General features: G+C 57.4%; 1 pseudogene; it reads left to right on the forward strand.

Moving 5' to 3' along the window:
* The first annotated feature begins 1,310 nt into the window (after positions 1 to 1,310).
* On the forward strand, positions 1,311 to 21,808 carry LOC133352343 (acetylgalactosaminyl-O-glycosyl-glycoprotein beta-1,3-N-acetylglucosaminyltransferase-like; annotated as a pseudogene).
* The last annotated feature ends 196 nt before the right edge of the window (positions 21,809 to 22,004 follow it).

The raw sequence follows: 22,004 nt of genomic DNA on the forward strand, positions 1-22,004 counted from the left end.
ATTTGGCATTTAGAAGCACGAGCATTTCCAGGTGAACAATGTAAACGACTCTTGTCATTACAACCAGCACACCGTGTACACACGTGGCCACGTGTTTGCGAATAATAATGTGGCGTTGTCTCCTTTGAAAGCGTAACCCGACCCGCCGGTCAGCCGGGCACAATGGCCCTCTGGATGAGTCGGCGAGAGCTGTAGACATCGTCACCTCACCGAGAGCTGGCGAGGCGAAGTGAGCCGCGCAGTCCTCCAGCATTGCGGAGGCAGCGCGTGTTGGTAGCTCACACGGACGTGTGCGCAACTCCCCCCATACCCGTGGCCACCACAGAGGCCGTACCCTGGCTTGCCAGGAGAATGCGGTACAGCAAAGTGTGGGATAATTGCGATCTGTTCCATCTGAATGGGATAGAGTGTTGCACTCCACTCAGGAGCTCCGGTTTCCTCACACTTGTGTACAAACTCATTAATTGGGCGATAGCATCTTAACATATATCGAGGACCGCAGAACTTGGGGGAGAAATTGGCCCCGGGTCACCGCGTGGCGGCTGCCTTCTGTGGCTCCTCTTTCGCGTCAGGCGTCGGACGATGCAATCTGTGTGAGTGACCCTCCAATATCAAATGCACACACTTCATTTATTATTGTGATTAAAATACTTCAAGTGGAGGGGCAGTATGGAAATGTGGTATAGGTCGTTGGTCGCGGCGTCTGTGTATTTACTGGGACGTCTCCTCATTACTCTTGTAACTTATATATTCCTCACGATATCCGTGGTGATTATCTGTGTAATGTAGTCTAGAGTCGAACGAGGACCCATGTGGAGCAACAGATATGTGAAGGGAGCGAATGATCCCCGCGTGTACAGTGCGGCTTCCATTCTGCACCGCGTCAATGGTGCCTGCGGAGCTCCCGAGCCGGCGAGCTGCGGGCAGCTGGAGGGGTCGAGGGTGGGGGGGGAGTGGGGGGTGGACACGCAGCTGCGTGGCGCTTCGCGGGATGAAGGGGAAGAGACGAGGAGGGGGGGGGGACGAGGAGGTGGGGGGGGGACGAGGAGGGGGGGGGGGGACGAGGAGGTGGGGGGGGGGACGAGGTGGGGGGGGACGAGGAGGTGGGGGGGGGTGAGGAGGTGGGGGGGGGAGACGAGCAGGAAGGGGAGACGAGCTGGGGGAGAGATGGGGAGGGGGAGTGGGGGAAGTGGGCGGAGGGAGTGTGGGGGTAGGGGGAGGGGGCAGTGGGGGAGAAGGGGGAGGGGGCAGTCGTTAGGGGCGGGGCGGGGGATGCGACGTCGTTTTTGTTCCCTCGGATCTGTCGGAGCTTGTTGCGGAGTCCGCGGGGATCCAGGCAGGGAGAGGCGGCCACCGGCTCGGAGGGAGACACGGAGACACGGTGAGGGGGACACGGAGACACGGGGACACGGTGAGGGAGACAGACACCGAGAGAGCGCGAGGGAGACGGACTGGAGGCGGGGAGACGCCGAGTGGCGCTGGGGGAGACGGGGAGAGTCGAGGCCCTGCCGGGGTCCCGGGACAAAGACGCGGAGACTCCGGGCGAGCGAGGCGGATGAGTGATATCACTCGCACGCACGCGGGGGGGGGCAGACTGGGGGGGGGGAGCAGACTGGGGGGGGAGCAGACTGGGGGGGGGGAGCAGACGGGGGGGGAGCAGACGGGGGGGGGGCAGACTGGGGGGGGGGGCAGACTGGGGGGGGGGCAGACTGGGGGGGGGGCAGACTGGGGGGGGGGGCAGACTGGGGGGGGGGGCAGACTGGGGGGGGGGCAGACGGGGCGGGGGGCAGACGGGGGGGGGGGCAGACGGGGGGGGGCAGACGGGGGGGGGGGCAGACGGGGGGGGGGGGGGGGAGCAGACGGGGGGGGGGCAGACGGGGGGGGGGGAGCAGACTGGGGGGGGAGCAGACTGGGGGGGGGAGCAGACTGGGGGGGGGAGCAGACTGGGGGGGGGAGCAGACTGGGGGGGGAGCAGACTGGGGGGGGGAGCAGACGGGGGGGGGAGCAGACGGGGGGGGGCAGACTGGGGGGGGGGGCAGACTGGGGGGGGGCAGACTGGGGGGGCAGACTGGGGGGGGTGGGGGCAGACTGGGGGGGGGGGAGCAGACGGGGGGGGGGGCAGACTGGGGGGGGGGCCAGACTGGGGGGGGGGCAGACTGGGGGGGGGGGGCAGACGGGGGGGGGGCAGACGGGGGGGGGGGCAGAAGGGGGGGGGCAGACGGGGGGGGGGGCAGACGGGGGGGGGGAGCAGACGGGGGGGGGGGGAGCAGACGGGGGGGGGGAGCAGACGGGGGGGGGGGAGCAGACTGGGGGGGGGGAGCAGACTGGGGGGGGAGCAGACTGGGGGGGGAGCAGACTGGGGGGGGGAGCAGACTGGGGGGGGGAGCAGACTGGGGGGGGGAGCAGAATGGGGGGGGGAGCAGAATGGGGGGGGGGCAGACGGGGGGGGGGGAGCAGACGTGGGGGGGGGAGCAGACGTGGGGGGCACAGACTGGGGGGGGGGGGCAGACTGGGGGGGGGCCAGACACTGGGGGGGGGGGGGGGGGCAGACCTGTGGCTAACGCCCTGGCGCTTCCTCGCGCCCGCGGGCCGATGCCGCATGAGAGGGGGGGGGGGGGCCTCCTGGCGGTGTTAGAATGAGAGGGGGGGGGCTCCTGGCGGTGTTAGAATGAGGGGGGGGGCCTCCTGGCGGTGTTAGAATGAGAGGGGGGGGCTCCTGGCGGTGTTAGAATGAGAGGGGGGGGGGCTCCTGGCGGTGTTAGAATGAGGGGGGGGGCCTCCTGGCGGTGTTAGAATGAGAGGGGGGGGGCTCCTGGCGGTGTTAGAATGAGGGGGGGGGGCTCCTGGCGGTGTTAGAATGAGGGGGGGGGGGCTCCTGGCGGTGTTAGAATGAGGGGGGGGGGGCTCCTGGCGGTGTTAGAATGAGGGGGGGGGGGCTCCTGGCGGTGTTAGAATGAGGGGGGGGGCTCCTGGCGGTGTTAGAATGAGGGGGGGGGGCTCCTGGCGGTGTTAGAATGAGAGGGGGGGGCTCCTGGCGGTGTTAGAATGAGGGGGGGGGCTCCTGGCCGGTGTTAGAATGAGGGGGGGGGCTCCTGGCGGTGTTAGAATGAGGGGGGGGGGGCTCCTGGCGGTGTTAGAATGAGGGGGGGGCTCCTGGCGGTGTTAGAATGAGAGGGGGGGGGCTCCTGGCGGTGTTAGAATGAGAGGGGGGGGGGGGCTCCTGGCGGTGTTAGAATGAGGGGGGGGCCTCCTGGCGGTGTTAGAATGAGAGGGGGGGGGGCTCCTGGCGGTGTTAGAATGGGGGGGGGGGCTCCTGGCGGTGTTAGAATGAGGGGGGGGGGCTCCTGGCGGTGTTAGAACGAGGGGGGGGCTTCTGGCGGTGTTAGAATGAGGGGGGGGGCTCCTGGCGGTGTTAGAATGAGGGGGGGGGGCTCCTGGCGGTGTTAGAATGAGGGGGGGGGGCTCCTGGCGGTGTTAGAATGAGGGGGGGGGGCTCCTGGCGGTGTTAGAATGAGGGGGGGGGGCTCCTGGCGGTGTTAGAATGAGGGGGGGGGGCTCCTGGCGGTGTTAGAATGAGGGGGGGGGCTCCTGGCGGTGTTAGAATGAGGGGGGGGGCTCCTGGCGGTGTTAGAATGAGGGGGGGGGGGCTCCTGGCGGTGTTAGAATGAGGGGGGGGGCTTCTGGCGGTGTTAGAATGAGGGGGGGGCTCCTGGCGGTGTTAGAATGAGGGGGGGGGCTCCTGGCGGTGTTAGAATGAGGGGGGGGGCTCCTGGCGGTGTTAGAATGAGGGGGCGGGGGGCTCCTGGCGGTGTTAGAATGAGAGGGGGGGGGGGCTCCTGGCGGTGTTAGAATGAGGGGGGGGGGCTCCTGGCGGTGTTAGAATGAGAGGGGGGGGGGCTCCTGGCGGTGTTCGTACTCGGGGCACGAGTGAGCGCTCCTTGTACCCGTGTCTGTGTGTGTGTGTCTGTGTGATGCGTGTGTGATGCGTGTGTGATGCGTGTGTGATGTGTGTGTGATGCATGTGTGTGTGTGATGCGTATGTGTGTGTGTGATGCGTGTGTGTGTGATGCGTGTGTGTGTGATGCGTGTGCGTGTGTGTGTGATGCATGTGGCTGTGTGTGATGCATGTGTGTGTGTGATTCGTGTGTCTGTGTGTGATGCATGTGTGTGTGTGATGCGTATGTGTGTGTGTGATGCGTGTGTGTGTGATGCATGTGTGTCTGTGTGTGATGCATGTGTGTCTGTGTGTGATGCATGTGTGTCTGTGTGTGATGCATGTGTGTGATGCATGTGTGTCTGTGTGTGATGCATGTGTGTGTGTGTGATGCGTGTGTGATGCATATGTGTGTGTGATGCGTGTGTCTGTGTGATGATGCATGTGTGTGATGCGTGTGTCTGTGTGATGCATGTGTCTGTGTGATGTGTGTGTGATGCATGTGTGTGTGTTGCGTGTGTGTGATGCGTGTGTGATGCATGTGTGTCTGTGTGTGATGCATGTGTGTGTGTGATGCGTGTGTGTGTGTGATGATGCATGTGTGTGATGCGTGTGTCTGTGTGATGCATGTGTGTCTGTGTGATGCGTGTGTGATGCATGTGTGTGTGATGCGTGTGTGATGCATGTGTGTCTGTGTGTGATGCATGCGTGTGTGATGCATGTGTGTCTGTGTGTGATGCATGTGTGTGTGTGATGCGTGTGTGTGTGTGTGATGCGTGTGTGATGCATGTGTGTGTGATGCGTGTGTCTGTGTGATGCATGTGTGTGATGCGTGTGTCTGTGTGATGCGTGTGTGATGCATGTGTGTGTTGCGTGTGTGTGATGCGTGTGTGATGCATGTGTGTCTGTGTGTGATGCATGTGTGTGTGATGCGTGTGTCTGTGTGTGTGATGCGTGTGTCTGTGTGATGCGTGTGTGTCTGTGATGCGTGTGTGTCTGTGATGCGTGTGTGTCTGTGTGTGATGCGTGTGTGACTGTGTGTGTGATGCATGTGTGTCTGTGTGTGTGATGCGTGTGTGTGTGATGCGTGTGTGTGTGATGCGTGTGTTGCGTGTGTGTGTGATGCATGTGTGTGTGTGTGATGCATGTGTGTGTGTGATGCATGTGTGCATGAGTGATGCATGTGTTCTTAAAGTTCTTAAAGTCACTTTATTGTCAAGTGTGTTACATGCATGACATACAACACAGATGAAATTACAGTCCTCTCTCTTGGTCCCACGGTGCAACCAAGCAATTAAAAAATTAATCACAATTAACAGACATAAATAAACAATAAACAATCGGCGATCAACACAAGATAAATAATCAAAAATGTAATAGACTTAAAATAAACAACAGTCAATAATTTTTTAAATGTAAAATATTATTTAAAAAAAGTATTTAAAGAAATAAGATATTTAAACCAGTGTGATAGTGCGATGTAGTGCAATGTGCAGTCAAGAGATCAGGATGTACGAGTGAATGTGTGTGTGGGGGATAGGGTCAGGGGGCAAAGGGGGGTGGGTGGGCAGAGGGGGGGAGTGATGGTAGAGCAGGGAGGGAGTTGAGTCTCCTGACAGCAGCCTGGTGAAAGAAACTGTCTTTGAGCCTGCTGGTCCTGGCTGGAAGACTCCGCAGTCTCCTCCCTGACGGCAGCAGGCTGAAGAGGCTGTGAGATGGGTGGGTGGGATCACCTGCAATCTTGATTGCTTTGCTGGTGATGCGGGTGTTATAAATGTCCAGTAGAGGCGGGAGAGAGACACCAATGATCCTCTCAGCTGCTCTCACTATGCGCTGTAGAGTCTTGCGGCAGGACACTGTGCAGGTGCCGTACCACACGGTGATGCAGCTCGTCAAGATGCTCTCAACAGTGCCTCTGTAGAAGGTGCGCATGATGGGGGGCGGGGCTCCTGCTCTTCTCAGTTTGCGGAGAAAATACAGGCGCTGTTGGGCTTTTTTGGCCAGTGATGCAGTGTTGTGACTCCACGACAGGTCTTCAGAGATGTGTGTGATGCGTGTGTGATGCATGTGTGATGCGTGTGTGATGCATGTGTGTGTGTGATGCATCTGTGTGTGTGATGCATCTGTGTGTGTGATGCATGTGTGTGTGTGATGTGTGTGTGATGCATCTGTGTGTGTTTGGGGGAGCGGTAGTGTAGAGGTTAGCGCGCCGCGCTACGAACCCGGCGACCCGAGTCACATTCCGCGTTCACGGCCACCACCAGTGACGAGCATCTGAACCCTTACCAGGCCCTCCCCTAGGTAGACTCGACATCAAATGAGTCCTTGGTGCCACGGTGCCTCAACATTGCCACTTGGGATAATGAAAGTCGGCCGGGCCTGGTACTGGCCACACACCGGCACCGCGCTCCCCTCGTGCTCCTCGCAAAGAGTCTGTGATGTCGACTGTGTGTGTTGTGTGTGTGTTGTTGCGTGTTGTTGTGTGTGTGTTGTTGCGTGTGTGTTGTTGTGTGTGTTGTTGTGGGGTGTGTTGTGTGTGTTATTGTGTGTGTTGTGTGTGTGTTGTTGTGTGATGTTGTTGTGTGATGTTGTGTGTGTTGTGTGTGTTGTTGTGTGTGTGTTGTGTGTGTTGTTGTGTTGTGTGGTGTGTTGTGTGGTGTGTGTTTTTGGTTGTATTGTGTGTTTTGTGTGGTGGTGTGTGTTGTGTGTTGTTGTGTGGTGTGTGTGTTGTTGTGTGGTGTGTGTGTTGTTGTGTGGTGTGTGTGTTGTTGTGTGGTGTGTGTGTGTTTGTGTGTGTGTGTGTGTGTGTGTGTTGTGTGTGTTGTTGTTGTGTGTTGTTGTGTGTGTGTTGTGTGTGTGGTGTTGCTGGTGTGTGTGTGTGTGTGTGGTGGTGGTGTGTGTGTGTTGCTGGTGTGTGTTGTTGTGTGTGTGTTGTGTGTGTTGTTGTGTGTGTGTTGTGTGTTTTTGGTTGTATTGTGTGTTTTGTGTGGTGGTGTGTGTTGTGTGTTGTGTGTTTTGTGTGTGTGTTGTTGTGTGTGTGTTGTTGTGTGTGTTGTTGTGTGGGTGTTGCTGGTGTGTGTTGTGTGTGTGTGTGTGTTGCTGGTGTGTGTGTGTGTTGCTGGTGTGTGTTGTGTGTGTGTGTGTGTTGCTGGTGTGTGTGGGTGTTGCTGGTGTGTGTTGTGTGTCTACTCGCAACGTTGGACGGGGGGCTGTGTGTGAATGAGCGGATATCGGAGGGATACGAGGCCGCCTCGCAGGCCGTGGCGATGGCCGCAGAATTGATCGGCGCTCTACAAACCGCATTCCCCCCCCAGTCCGTGTGGCTGTAACGGGGATATTTGTCTTTTTCATAGTAGAAACATACAGGGCGTGTCCCTACTCCAATAGCTACTATTATCTAACTATTCATGTTACAATATGACAACTGGCGACCAGAATACATGCTTTTAATTCCATTCTCATCTGGGCCGCATGGTGTGATGTACGATCCACTCTGTGGCCTGGCTATGACAGTGTGTGCTATGAAGAAGGGGCATTGCCCGAAACGTCGCCTATTATGTATTTAGTATTATTGGGCGACTGTATTGACTCCGATCGCATGTCGCCGATGAACATTCGTCTCGCTGTGATGTCGCTACGACCATGGCCGCTGTTCTCGGTGAACGTCACTCGGACTTTGCCGTACCCATGGTGAACATTCTGCCCACCAGACTCACATCACACTCACCCCACACTCACCACACTCATCACACCACACTCACACCAACACTCACACCAACACTCACCACACTCACAAACACTGCCTGTCACACCACACTCACCACACTCACACCTAACTCACCACACTCACCACACTCACCACACTGTCACACCACACTCACCACACTCACCACACTCACACCACACTCACCACACTGTCACACCACACTGCCTGTCACACCACCCTCACCACTCACCACACTGTCACACCTAACTCACCACACTGTCACACCTAACTCACCACACTCACCACACCACACTGCAGGTCACACCACCCTCACCACCCTCACCACCCTCACCACACTCACCACACTGCAGGTCACACCACCCTCACCACCCTCACAACCCTCACCCCTCACCACACTGCAGGTCACACCGCCCTCACCACCCTCACCACCCTCACCACACTCACCACACTGCAGGTCACACCACCCTCACCACACTCACCACACTGCAGGTCACACCACCCTCACCACACTGCCTGTCACCTGACTTCTCTTCCTGCTTCCTCTCTCGCACTGCTCCACTTGGGAATTCCCTCCTCCCATCATCGCCTCGTTCCCGGGGGCTCTCACAACAACACCGTGCCTCGATTGAACAAACGCGTTCACTCTTGTACCTCAAGGCTTGTATCGTGCTGTGCGTTGTATCGCTTCGGCGTCGTCAAACTCATCATCGTGCTTCTTGCACAACGCCACAAGTTGAGCTCTCGGCAGGATTGGCATCTTCTTCTTTTTGCCTAAAACGGGTGAAGTCCGAGCGATTAGACCCCATCACTGGGGGCGTCTCTCGCCACCACCCACGCTGCGTACCCCCCCCCCCCCCCCCCGAGAGAGAGAGACGGGAAGGGCGGTCGCCAGTGAACGCCCAGCACCAGCAGCAGCAGCTCACCAGAACCAGCAGCACCAGCAGCAGCTCACCAGAACCAGCAGCACCAGCAGCAGCTCACCAGCATTGGCTGAGACTGAACGTTGAGACCGGTGCAGAGTTTAGCCTCTTTTTGCTTTGACCCAATGCTGCTAAAAGTATGTCATCATAGATGGCCGTGTGGCCGATGGGAATGTGCGACATTTCTTCAATGTAGTTTTTCACGATGTGGATGCAGGCTCGGGGTGGATGCAGGCTAGGGGAGGCGGCACATTGTATATTTATCTTGTGTCCCGGAGGGCGAGCTTGCTGTCACCCACGTGCCCAGCGTGCAGGCGACGAGAGATGGGGAGTAAAATACAAATTAACGACAGCCTTGCCACGGGACAAAGAGACGGAGCCGCTCTGTCGAGTGAGCGCCGGTTAAAGGCCACTGCGGCACGAGGCGGTGGGAGGTGCGGTCAGCTTTGTTGACCCGGTGCTGATGCATTACAGAGCGCACCAGGTACTCATCTAAGGCCGAGTCGACCCAAGGGAAGCCCAGGACCTGTGCACTCGCCACTGATGTTACTAGGGCTGGACCCGGGTCGCCGTGTCCCTCGCGGTGTAGAAAACCCTCGCGCCACCGCTCCCATTCACACAACCCCTGCACCACCGCTCCCATTCACACAACCCCTGCACCACCGCCCCCATTCACACAACCTCTGCACCACCGCTCCCATTCACACAACCCCTGCACCACCGCTCCCATTCACACAACCCCTGCGCCACCGCTCCCATTCACACAACCCCTGCGCCATCGCTCCCATTCACACAACCCCTGCACCACCGCTCCCATTCACACAACCCCTGCACCACCGCTCCCATTCACACAACCCCTGCACCACCGCTCCCATTCACACAACCCCTGCACCACCGCTCCCATTCACACAACCCCTGCACCACCGCTCCCATTCACACAACCCCTGCACCACCGCTCCCATTCACACAACCTCTGCGCCACCGCTCCCATTCACACAACCTCTGCGCCACCGCTCCCATTCACACAACCCCTGCGCCACCGCTCCCATTCACACAACCCCTGCACCACCGCTCCCATTCACACAACCCCTGCACCACCGCTCCCATTCACACAACCCCTGCACCACCGCTCCCATTCACACAACCCCTGCGCCACCGCTCCCATTCACACAACCCCTGCGCCACCGCTCCCATTCACACAACCCCTGCACCACCGCCCCCATTCACACAACCCCTGCACCACCGCTCCCATTCACACAACCCCTGCACCACCGCTCCCATTCACACAACCCCTGCGCCACCGCTCCCCATTCGCAAAACAACAACGGCCGCCGTTCGCCACTAACTGACGGTGACATCTCCAAAGCGCTTGTGCCAGGCTAGGTGCACTTTGAGGCCACGTGAAGTAGTCGAAGGCTTGATGACAGGAGGTCATGGGACGGACCCGATTATGGGTTGCCTAATGTGCCAGGCTAGGTGCAGGAGATCGGATGACAGATGCAGCAGCTGTTACGGGTTGACTGACAGATGTAACGCCGGTGCTCCCCACTGTGCCACAACGCCCACGTGGTGCCACATGGTGACCGAGTGGAAATGTGGCGATTCGCCAGCCCCCCTTGGGCCGCGTGGCAATTTCCGCCACTGAGACCACCACCAAATGGGACGCGCGCTGGAGCTTTGCGCCGATTGGGATCGGTTCCTGGTCTGCACTCCGGGAGGGGAGTTGCACTCGGCACACCACATCGTGAATACTTCTTATTCTTTGGGTCTTTCGGCAAAGCCACGTAGATAGAAAAATAATAAAACAGCAATCGTCAGCCGGTGATAAAATATAGCGGGAGACCTGCTGCAGCAGCAGGATGTTGTAAAGGTTGGAGATGGGTTTAGCCCAAGGGTAAGTGGGCGGGGCGAGAGATGTAATTTGCGTGTACGAAGCTGTGGAGGTGGCCATTGCATTGTGAGAGATTGGCTGTCGTCGTAAGAGAACCGACGCAACGGTGGCTGTGTTAGTGAGACATTTAGCCTGTTAATGTAAAGACATTTAACCTGCTAATGTAACTCTGAGAGTTGGAATACATTTTTTCCTGCCTCAGCAGCTCTCCCGCTATATTTTTTCACCTAATGACGATTGCTTGTGTTGCGATCGAAACGTCGTGATATTATTATTATTATTATTTTTCTATCTACGTGGCTTTACCGAAAGTCCCAAAGAATATGAATTCTTGCAGTCACGAAAGCTTTAAGTGAAGATGTGTACTTCTGTTTATGGCTACTTCCAGTCACGTGCCACCTCCCGATTCAGCGACAAATGAAGCCTCCCGGCGCAGTGCACCGCTGCCCCCGGACGCGAGCCGTGGTTCTGACGGAACACGGCTCGGACAGACACCGTCAGAGTTCCAAGTCTCGGGCTTGAGCCTCACTCGGCAGTGCGGTGACATCGCCGCTGCACGGCGCTCATGGCGCTCGCTGTTCGGGTATCGAGCCGAGCAGGAGGAAGAGCACTCCGGGTGTGCGCGTGGCGTGCCCCCCGCGTTCATGAGATCCAAGCGCGGCGTTACTCTTGGGGGGGGGGTTGGGGGGGTCCGGCCACGCGCAGCTCCCTCGGTGCACCTCGTGCACAGCTCCCTTGGTGCGCCCTCGAGAGCCGGGGGCCGTTCCCCCTTTCCCACTGCCCCCCCCCCCCTTTAGACCAAGGGTTAGAGCCGATATTGGTAGCAGCTAAGGTAGCAAAACTTTACTCGTACCGTTATATTACCCTTTAGACCAAGGGTCAGAGCCGATATTGGGAGTAGCTAAGGTAGCAAAACTTTACTCGTACCATTATATTACCCTTTAGACCAAGGGTCAGAGCCGATATTGGGAGCAGCTAAGGTAGCAAAACTTCAGTCATACCATTATATTACAGAATTTAATAATCCAACTAATCTCAAATAATTTAGCTTTTGTTTAGGTTTTATTTTGGAGCGGGTAAAACCCATTGGGCAATAAATGCAAATTTTTTATGGGTTATCGGTTACACAAATAGAAACCTTTCATTGGGGGGCATAGCGGGGAGGGGGGGGCACAGCGCATTTGTCTGAATGTGTGTACCCTCATGGCACACTCACCCCTCGTTTCCATGAGCACTTTGTGAGTGAGGATTGTGAACATCTCCTGATTCTCGCTCTGTACGCGTTCTGTCTGCACGGCACAGTATTTATCTATTTAGTCACCCCCAAAAATCCAGAAATATGCATGGGGTGCGGGGCGCAGGAGTTTAAAGAGTCGAGGAGCAGTAGGAGGAGCGGTGGTTGGGTGGGAGGGGGGCGGCGAGGCGCGCGCTCCCTTCTGAGCCAGCCCCACTCGGCTCACTGCCGCTGCGTAATTTCCACGTCCGTGCTCTTCAAGCGCTCCGCAGCGTTTTGAGTGAAACTTGGAATCAAGCGGCAGGGAGCGCGACGCGGCCCACTGAGGCAGCTCCGCTGCGGTGGACTCGGCGTGGCCGGCGCCCCGAGGGAGGGAGGGGGGGGGCGGTGGGGCCTGGCTGCTGTGGGGCGAGCATTGAGCTGACGCTCCGAGTAACAATTTACGGAATGTTAGATTTTTTGGTTTGTTATTTAATTATTACTTTTTGGTTCTTTCGGTAAAGTCACGTAGAAAGAAAATCAATTAAATAATAGAATACGCCGTTTCCATTGCAACACAATCGTCATCAGGTAGAAAACAAACCTAGTGAACTTAGAAATACAATGCAATACAACACAGAGAGTCGGCTAACACAACAGTCAGCACCTTACCTGGTGGTTATGTTCTTCCAAAGATTACTAAATTTGAGAGAGAGACAAAACACAGACACGGGGACACACAGATGCACAAGCAGAGAGAGACAACACAGAGACACAGAGAGAGACACACAACACCCACCCCCCCGTCTCTTTAAGGCCTCGGCACAGAGGCGTTGGGTCTCTGTGTGTCTATGTTGTGTGTCTCTCTCTGTGTGTCTCTGTGTTGTCTCTCTCTGCTTGTGTGTCTGTGTGTACCCATGTCTGTTTTCTCTCTCTCTCTCAAATTTAGCAATTAATTTATTTTCTTTCTACGTGACTTTACCGAAAGAACCAAAGAGTAATTCCTGCAGCCATGAAAGCGCCAAATGAAATAAAGAATGTATTCAAATGTAAAAAACATTACCCCCAAAATAAGTGGGCGAATTTAAGTCTCTTCAAATCGAGGTGCAGAATCGATGCACTCGTCTTAATTAATTAGTCTCAGTGAGAACACATAATCATTTCTCAGCATCGCTAGTGATAAATGATTATCAAACCAGGCAGGCAACATACCTCCTCCTCACATTTATCTTGCCACATGACAAGAAAATAGTTTTGTTAGCACATTCCATTGGTCACACGGCCTTCCGGGAGTGAATTCTATCAGCAAACTTGCTTCAAATTGAGCAAAACTGGTTTTGACATTGAGAATATGTTTCCCCTTTTTTCTGGCACCAAGACAGGTGTTGAGATGCTAAAACACCAAACTGAAACCTTTTACAAGGAATCATGTCTGCATTGACCATTATTATTACTCTGATAATGCTTGTCTTTGTGCTGAACGCCTTTTGGCGTCTTCTGGTCTAACACCGTTTGGGACTAGGCACAAAAGAAAGCTGTCTCTGGTGTGAACCAATCAGTTTCAAAGACAATGCATTTATTATCAGAGTGTTTTTTGTTTGCATTCTGAGCACAAGTATTGTGGTTAATGCAGACATGATTCCTTGTAAAAGGTTTTAGTTTAGTGTTCTAACATCTAAACACCCATTTGTTGCCGAAAAAAATTGGAAAACCTATTCTCATATATAGGTACCGGCAAAGGAGGTCCCATAATGGTTTTGACATTCCTTTCAGCGTCTCCTCAGAAGCAGTTGGGCTGCTTGAACCATTGCTGCCCAAATGGTCGGATGTTTATAGGCAAGCGCCATTTCTGTTAGATATGGCTGCTAGTTTGACATAAAACTCCAATACACAGCAGCAAACAATAATTGGCGCCATTGTCGAGACGATTAATAACACACAGAAATGCTTCACATGTCAGTTCCTCCACGTCAAACGAGAAACGTTTTTACGCGATTTGAAAAGAGGGAATCTTGTGTCCTAGCGACCGGAGGACTTTGTGGCGCCGTGCGGAGGGCTCGCTGCGACCAATTCCGAGCGTGGTGCGGACGGCCGCCGGGGATCCCGCGGGGGCAGCGCCAGTGGTGGTGGCGGCGATGGTGACGGTGGTGGCGGCGATGGTGACAGTGGTGGCAGCGGTGGCGGTGGCGGCTCCGCATGCGAGACCCCTTGGTGCGTTGCCTCGTTAAGCCGTTGCCGCGGACACCGAACAAGATGCCCGGCACAGCGACGCTAATGATTGCCAGCACAGATTTGCGTCAAAAACTGGGACCCTTAACTAACTGGGGGGTCCTCTCCTATAAACGTCCGGCAGTTCACCAGCATTGGTTCAAGCGAGCCACCTGACTCTGCTGATGAGACGCTGAATAAGTTCCAAATCATTCATGCACCCCGTTGCTGCCTTGCGTTGAAGGCCTTGGGTCGCTTGTAAATTGTGAGTTCTATAAGCCAGATTATGTTATTTATTGCTTTCCAGGGTTAACGTATGGGTCCGAGTTTTTTGCGTCTGTCAAAGGTTATTCACAATCTCGTTCAGATTGTCTTTTGTCAGTATCAAAGTACAAGATGCAGTTAGCTCACGTGACCAAACTAGTGTGTGACGCGCCCTGCAATCGACGACAGAACGCATTACAACCGCAGGAGAATGCGTCGTCGTCAGATACGCGACCTGAGAAACGCAACTTGAATAAATTGGCTCGTGCGGATTTAATTACGGACAAAAAGTGTTGCGTTGCGTGTACGCCTCTCGGCCTGTCTGTTCCCAACCTGTGCCGACTTGCCCCTCGCGATGAGCTCTCTCTCATCGTCTACTCATACGAATGCCGTGGCTTCAATGTGCCGGTGACATCATCGCTGCCAACAGGGCGATGGGAATCTCTTTATCTCAAGACGATGCCCCACCACGCTCTGGGCACACGGGCCTCCACACAAGTCAAGCGGCTTTCCCTGTGATGGGTCCGGCCCCCAGGGAGCCGCGGTTGGCCGTGCCACCTGCGGCGGCGTCGCTCGGCGGCGGTTGTTTCGCCCGCTCGGCAGTTTGTTCAATGCTGCAAGTTTGTGTTTGCGATTTCTGTTTCATCAAGAGCTGTGTTCCGCAGGTTGTGTGTGTCGTCGCTGCTGGGAGGGCTTCATGGTTATTGTTTACTCGTAGCTTATATCAGGGTTATAAAATTTTTATTCGCGTGGTGCAATGCGTGCGTGCGTGCGAGCAGGCGCCGTGTCTCCCTGGAGGAAGGCTGCTGCAGGGCACTTCTAATCCCACGCCGCCGATCGCTTCCAACGAGGTTCGTCGTCAAGAGCGTGCGTCAGCGTTGCACGTGCGCTGGAAAACGCGTCGGCACCTGGGAAGCGGTGGCGTGGAGATGCGGTGATGTCACCCCGAGACGCTGGGACACCGTGTGCCAGCGTCCTAGCGCAAAGCCAGCATTAAAAATAATCTGCATCTCGTGTGCATTACACGGATGGTCATTGAGAAATGGTGCCAGCGTAATTACCACGACCACTTACGAACGGAGCTCGCATGCTTAGAGCCAGGGACTTGCCTGGTGCTGTGCCCGCGGGAAGTTCTGTGCAGGCGAGCCTGCTGCTTCAGGCCGCTACTTGTCTGACTGACGACGGTAAATCCTGCCGGTGGGAGTCGAATGTTCTGTGTGTCATATTTCAAATAGGTTTTTTCTTTTTTTTAAATTAAAACAACTGAACGCTTGATCATTAACGATGATCAATGCGAAGGCAGTCCGGGATCGGTAGATGGTACACGTGGCGCGTGAGTGCGCATCCATCACTCGCTGCATCTCCCTCATGGTTCGTCGTACGGTAATGACGAACCCGTCAAACAAAAGCATTTCACAGGGAAAAAGTCGTCGGTCCGCTTTAACAACGCTCTTTCACCCGAAATGGATAAAAATCACGTCCGATCCAAAATCAGTAGGAGCCAACATCTTGCGGAAGGGTGCCGCGGTGTTTTATTGGTAGAATCGTCCGGGAGTGCCCCACCGACTTACATTTGAGCCCCTCACGCTTGACCTCAGTGTTCCCTTCAAGCCTCCGGCTTCGCCGCGGTCAACGTCACCCTGCGGGGCCTTGGCGTCAAAATCTGGACGTCTCCGAAAAAGAGCTTCATAGCTCATCGGATTCCTCCAGTCTAAATGCAGATTCTGATCCCTGCGCAGCACGAGCGGTCACGACGTATCCCACGCACGGGCAGCGCGGGCAGCGCGGGCAGCGCGGGCAGCGAAACGAAGAGGCGGGCAAGATGGGGAGCGTTTCGAAAGTGTAATTTGATAACGAAGCCGACAGAGCAAGTTGCCTAGAGAAAAAGACGAGCGTTTAGACTGGCGCTTGTCACCGTCCCTCGCGTGGGGATCGGAAACACGGACTCGGCTGGAAAGTGCACGGAGCGGCGCGCGGAGTCGCACGCCTGAAGGTTTGCCGAGACGCGACGAGAGGGGGACACGGCCCTGGACGGCGAGAGGCTCCGCGCGTGCGTCCAGGACGTGCGGCGGCGTGCGGCGCCACTCCGCACGCCGCCGGGAGGCCCCGCGCTGGCCGGGGCTCGCGGGCGCGCGGCGCTGCGTTGCGGCGCTGCGTTTGCGGCGCTGCGTTTGTGGCGCCGTTTCTGTCTCTCCCCGACCGTCTGCTCTGTGTGCGTGGGGCTCCGTCGCCGAGTGTCACCTTCCCCGCGCGACCGGTTCTCGGAGTAATTGCCGTGTAGTTTGATCCGTGGGTGCCGGTGGGAGGAAGCATGCGTGTGCCCCATGTGTGCCCCGTGTGTGTGCGCGTGTGTGTGCGCGTGTGTGTGCGCGTTGCCTGTGCGTGTACGCCCGTGTGCGCCCGTGTGCGTGCGTGCAGTAGAGCGTTTGTGCTGTAGAGTGAACCGGTATGAGACGCCTGCTCACCTGTGTGCCGTTCCCCGCCGGCAGAATGATCACCCTCACCATCCTCGCCAAGCTACTGCTGTCCAGAGAGGCGTCGTTCTTCTTGCTGCTCCTTGCGGGCTTCGGCTTCCTGGTGGTGTTCGTGACCGTCGAGCACCCGAACGGGCCGAGCAACGTGGCCCTCCTCAACCTGCCGAAGTTCTCCGGCGACGACGATGCCGCGTGGAGCGCCGAGCCGCCGCTCCCCGACCCCGAGTGCTTGCTCAACGACGGCGTCCAAACGAAGTTCGCGAACTTTGCGTGGTTCCCGTCGCACATCCAGCAGTTTCTCTCCTACCGGCACTGCCGCAGCTTCCCGCTACTCGTCGACCAAGCCGACAAGTGCCGACGCGACGCGGCCGACTGGGAGCGGCCGGTGCTTCTGCTCGTCATTAAGTCGCGGCCGGAGCACTACTACCGCAGGATGGCGATCCGGCACAGCTACGGGCAGCAGCGTGAGACGGGCGGCGTGGTCGTGCGGCGCCTCTTCATCATGGGCCTGTCCCCCAACAAGGACTTCCGGAGGCTGGTGCGCTACGAGAGCGCCACCTACAAGGACGTGCTGCAGTGGGCATTCGACGAGGCCTTCTTCAACCTGACGCTGAAGCAGGTGCTCTTCATGGCGTGGTTCCAGCGGCGCTGTGCCGACAACGCCACCTTTGTGTACAATGGCGACGACGACATGTTCCTCAACACCGAGCGGCTGGCGTCCGAGCTGCGGCTCCTGCCGATGAGCGAGGACCTCTACGCGGGCCTGGTGATCAAGGACACGGAGCGCGTGAACACGCGCATGAGCAAGTACTACGTCCCCGAGGAGATGCACAGCAGCAACGTGTACCCTCCGTACGTGAGCGGCGGCAGCATCCTCATGACCGCGGCCACCAGTCAGGAAGTTCTACGGCGTCTCGCGCGAGATGGAGCTCTACCCGATCGACGACGTCTTCTTCGGCTTCTGCGCCGAGCGGCTGGGGATCGCCACGCACAACCACCACGGCTTCCGGACGTGGGGGCTGCGGTCGCATGGCTTCCTCACCGGCCTGCTGGGTGACCGCCTGCCGGCGCCGTGCTTGCTGCGCCAGATGGTCGCTGTGCACAAGTTCAAGCCCAAGGAGCTGCTGCAGCTCTGGAAGCAGCTCCAGGCGACGACCGAGGACTGCTGACGGCTCCACCTCCCTCGTTCCTCCCCCCCCAGACGTGACCACCGTGTTTGTGAACTCTTGGTTTTGCGAGTTCTAATCGTCGATGTTGGAGCGCGCTGGCGCCAGAGTGGCTGTCTGCACTGCGCGTGGTCAGGGTTTGTTGTCGTCTGCTCTCTGCCGCGTGCCGGCTCGGCGACTTGTCGCTACGTATGCCAAATCGGCGATGGCTATGCGGGGGTCGTGCGTCTCCGCAGTTTGTTCCGATGTCGCGCGGTGCCGCGTCGCCAAACACGCTCCGACGCCGTGCCCCGGCACCGGTGGAGGCGCCAGCTACGGCAGCGGCGCGTGGCAGAGCACTGCGGTGAACTCGCCGATCCCGCGAGTCTCCCTGCACGTGGCTCGTGATGCTGTCGCGGGGTTGTTTGCTTCCGTGAGCGCGTTATGCAGGCACGGCGGCCGTGGCTCTCTGTGGCCCATGCGAGTCCCGCGGCGAGCCGGTCGCGTTACCGAGCGGCCCCCCGAGTGGCCGCGAGTTCCTCGCCTCGCGTGGCGCTCTGACCCTTGACCTGCGTTCATCCCGAGGCCATGCACGGATTCCTGCTGCTTGGGTTTTAATTTTGTTTTTGAAAAACGATTCCTGAGCAAAGGCCCAAAACGTCAGGTGGCCAGCAGAGGACGGCACCGTCGGAGCTGTGGGCACCCGACGGGGGGAAAGGTCGCATCTCCGCGGGATCTTGATTTGAAGCTTTCGGGACTGCAGGAATCCATACTCTTTGGTTCTTTCGGTAAAGTCACGTGGGTAGGAATACGTCACTCTATTGTATTTTATTTCTACCTACGTGACTTAGCGAAACAACCAAAGAGGATGGTTAGGAATAGTTGTTTCGACAGCGCAGTATTTTTATTTCCAGCCCGTGGGGGTGGGGGACTGGAGTTTGCCAGGACGGGGGCGGTGACGCAAAGTTGCGGCGGCCGACGGGAGAGATTTGCACAACGTCTGGCCACTGGAAGGACCCGGCGCGACGCACCGTTCTCTCCGCCCGTGGTCGTCGTGCGGCCGTCTGTGGCCGAAAAGCGATGCCCACGCCGCCGGCTTTAGTGACCGCAAGTGGAGCCAGCACGGGAGCCGGCTCCACTCCTTTAACAGAAGCCGCCAATTCCACATCGATTCGCATGTGGGAGGACTTGGTGGCGTTTTTGTAAAGATGTGTCCATTTTTTTCCAACCTGTAAATGATTCCAACCATATTGTAGTTGAACAAATGGCACGACAGCCCTCTATCGATCTACTGCGGGATGAGGGCATCCCGTGCCGTATCGTCCTTGGGCATTGTTTGACCATACTTCACCACGCCGATCAATGCGGGAGTTGGTGAAGAAGGTGCTGTTTCAAACAAAACCGTGGATTCGTAAACCCATGATGTGGGACACAGTCGGCGGCATGGTACCAGCCAGCGAACCCCCGCGGGGTCACGGTCTCCCGCCCGCGTGGCGTGGGATTACATCGGTTTGTGGCGTTTGCTCAGTTACCATGGCGACCGGACACGAGTCTCCTGTTGCTAGGCAATAGTACAGTGTCACAGCGCGCATTCAGCCATCGAGCAGATGCACGCAAAGCGGAGCGAGGCCCGGGGACGGGGCGACGCGCACGGTGAGAGAGGGGCGGCACGGCTCGCGCTCGCAGCAAGGCGCTGCTGCCGATGCGCGCTCACGTTTGAGCGACGCGATCAAAGTAAGCGTGCACTGGGAGGGACAGGCGTGGCGATGGAGCGGTGTAACAGGTTGTGGCGAAGCCCGCGTGCGAGCTGGCGCAGGCTTGGGTGGAGGCCTTTGCCCAGCAGCGCATTGAGCATGGCTGATGTTGACGGTCAGATTAAAGCACCGTGAGGGTGGTGCCAAGCGGTCGGCTGTGGTCACGTGCTCCGGCAACCGTCGTGGATTGAGCCCTTGTGTGAGGTAGCGCGCAGAAATTGGTGACGCGTGGCACACGGGGAGTGGTGGGTGAGCACACAATGTCTGTGCGAGCGTGACACTGCGAGTGTACGACGGTGGTGACGGTGGTGGTGGTGGTGATGAAGGCCCATGGAGTCCCTCGCGTTTGTCTTGTTTATTGACTTCATCGTTTCACGAGATTATTTATTTGCATAAAAAAAATCCTCATAGCGGTTGTTACACGGTAATCATGATTTTAATTTGTAACGTGATTATTTACATCGCTCAGGTCTCGATGTTCAACCTCAAAAGGGGACGAGGCTTTGATCGTAATTTACACGCGGCAGTTAATTAGGTCAATGTGCAATGTGGACCTTGCACGGCTGAATCTCCGACGCGCGTTTGAGACGTACCGTGTGTTGCCTGGCACCATGTCCCGTTGATTTGCCCAAAAAGCCCCTGAGGGATGTGGAGCGAAAACGTCGGACGTGCCGAACAACACGCGGCAGGAGCTGAGAACGCGTTGGAAAGCAGCAGGGAAACCGCGGCAACCAGCCCAGCGCACGGACGCTCCGTAGTCACGGCGCCATCGGCAATCCCGACACGGAGTGTTCCAAGCGAACGGGAGGGGGATGATGGATTAAGGCCTCGTGGATGCTTTGTAGAGTTCATATGGTGTCCGTGCTAATCGACATCTCGACAGTCGCTTGAAGAGGATGCGAGCGAGAGGAGCCCTCTTCGCCGTTCAAGCGTGGACGGGGTTCGAGTCGTGCCCTTGCAGAGCTGTCCCGCACAGCGTCGCCGCCCGTGCCGCTCGCCGTGTCGCTCCGTGTCACTCGCCGTGTCGCTCGCCGTGTCGCTCGCCGTGTCACTCGCCGTGCCTCTCGCCGTGTCACTCGCCGTGCCTCTCGCCGTGTCACTCGCCGTGCCTCTCGCCGTGTCACTCGCCGTGCCACTCGCCGTGTCACTCGCCATGCCGCTCGCCGTGTCACTCGCCGTGTCGCTCGCCGTGTCGCTCGCGTACTCTCGAGTCACCGCTGTGGCAAAAGCCACATTGGCTAAAAATGTCAAACGCCACCTGCCCTGGTGACAAGCAAAGTCCGCGGGCCGCACGCCGATGCGGAGGGCTCGCGGTGCTGGGCAGCGCCGTGACTCTGCGATTTTGATTTTGCAAATCGCCAGATTGGTGGACCACGGCAATGTTTTCAGGGTTGATGGTCCATATGCAGGACGTCTGGAGCGCACGCTTCTGGGCGCCGTGGCGAGCTGTACGGCTCGGCAGAGGAAATGCGCTCGAGACTTTAAAGAGACGTGCTGACGACGCACAACTCCGTTATTTATCGTGAACGAAGGTGAATCAATTGTCACGGCCTAGGCAGGGCCCTACTCTTCTTGAGCTCGAGGCCCAGGAGCGGTAGCGGCCTTTGCTCGTGGTGATGGAGCCAGACCTGGCCAATGCCGGTCATAGCGAGCAAACGGTCTAGGCTCGCGTGAAGCCTGCCGGGCCCCACGGCTCACCGGCTCTGCGAGTGTACTGTAACCCTCCCCGACGATTCCTGGGACCTAAGCTATGTTCTGATTGTATATTTTTTTATAGAGATTTTTTTTGTCGATTTGTACGAAGTGTTACATTATTATTGAGTCTGAGTTTGCTACTTTTTTGTACGGCAATGTACATGTTTGGCTCTTATCGTTCGGCCGTAATAAAGGTGAATGTTAACGTGGGAGATTAAATCGCCCTCCGTGCCCTGTGGTTGCCTTGCTACGTGCTTGTGAGCCGTACGTTTTCACGTTCACATTTTACTTCTTGGAATATCTCACGCGGATAACCCCGTGGGAAGGAACTTCCACGGTGCCCGGGGGCGCTCCATCGTGGCGAGTTCTCCTGCGCTGCGAGACATCGACTGCCCGCCAGCGAGTCGTCGGACCCCAGCCTGCCCACGCGCTGCTGCGTCATGGAAGGTTTCCGGCGACGCCACGATCGGCCACCTTGCCGGAGGGAGAGCGACGCGCGGATGCGTGTGGGTGATTCTTAGCCGTACCTGGACACGCCGGTGGGCGTCTGGACAGACACCGCTCACACCCCCACCACCCCTCACGGTGAAGATCCCTTTGGGGTCACGTTAAGATACACCTCCACCCCGGCACAATTAGGACTCCCCCCCCCCCCCCCCCCCCTGGTGTTTTCCACAGCGAGCCATAGCAGGTCGGCAATTACGGGCGCGAGGCGCTCCTTCGCACGTGCCCAGGTGATTTCGGTGAAATGTCACGAATCGGGCTCCCAATTAAATTCA

Source organism: Lethenteron reissneri, chromosome 40 (genome assembly GCF_015708825.2).
Source record: "Lethenteron reissneri isolate LAM-NWPU_2019-01 chromosome 40, ASM1570882v1, whole genome shotgun sequence".
Classification (NCBI taxonomy): Eukaryota; Metazoa; Chordata; class Hyperoartia; order Petromyzontiformes; family Petromyzontidae; genus Lethenteron; species Lethenteron reissneri.